This window comes from Peromyscus maniculatus, chromosome 20 (genome assembly GCF_049852395.1).
Source record: "Peromyscus maniculatus bairdii isolate BWxNUB_F1_BW_parent chromosome 20, HU_Pman_BW_mat_3.1, whole genome shotgun sequence".
In the NCBI taxonomy this organism is placed as follows: Eukaryota; Metazoa; Chordata; class Mammalia; order Rodentia; family Cricetidae; genus Peromyscus; species Peromyscus maniculatus.
In genome coordinates, this window is record NC_134871.1 from 58,571,615 (window position 1) to 58,572,157 (window position 543).

The following is a 543-nucleotide window of genomic DNA, read 5'->3' on the forward strand; positions in this document are numbered from 1 at the left end:
ATGATGGAGAGAAAAGCACCAACTGCATAAATCTGAACCAAGATTGACGGACTGACCAGAGGGGCAAGACTAAACTTTGGAATGACTGACAGCCTTTGTTTACTTACCTACATAATCTGCTGGCTAAAGATGAGATGAAAGACACATCTTTAGGTTGTTAAACTACTGTCTTAGATTGTTGGCTCTCTGAATAAAACAGCTCAAAGATTCAGTTTCTGGCTTTATGTGTGATGGACAGAACCAGCCAAACCCAAGCACCCAGTGGGACCCGGGCTAACGATGGCTGTTAGCTTCCCATTAGTTGGGGGCGCCCCTGGTGGTCTTTTAGGGACCTCACTCAGTCTGTCACATGTCACCTGGGTGGGCGCTTCAGAACTCTGCTGACCCGGGGCACTGGTGCCAGAGCTTGGAGAGCATCTCAGGCCCACTTCTCCCGGCAATTTCTCGAAGCCCGGAAGTGGACGAACAAGAGCGAGAACCAATCAGAGCCAAGCTTCTGGGCGTGCCCCCGCCAACCCCTTAATTGGGCGGTGAAAAACTTCC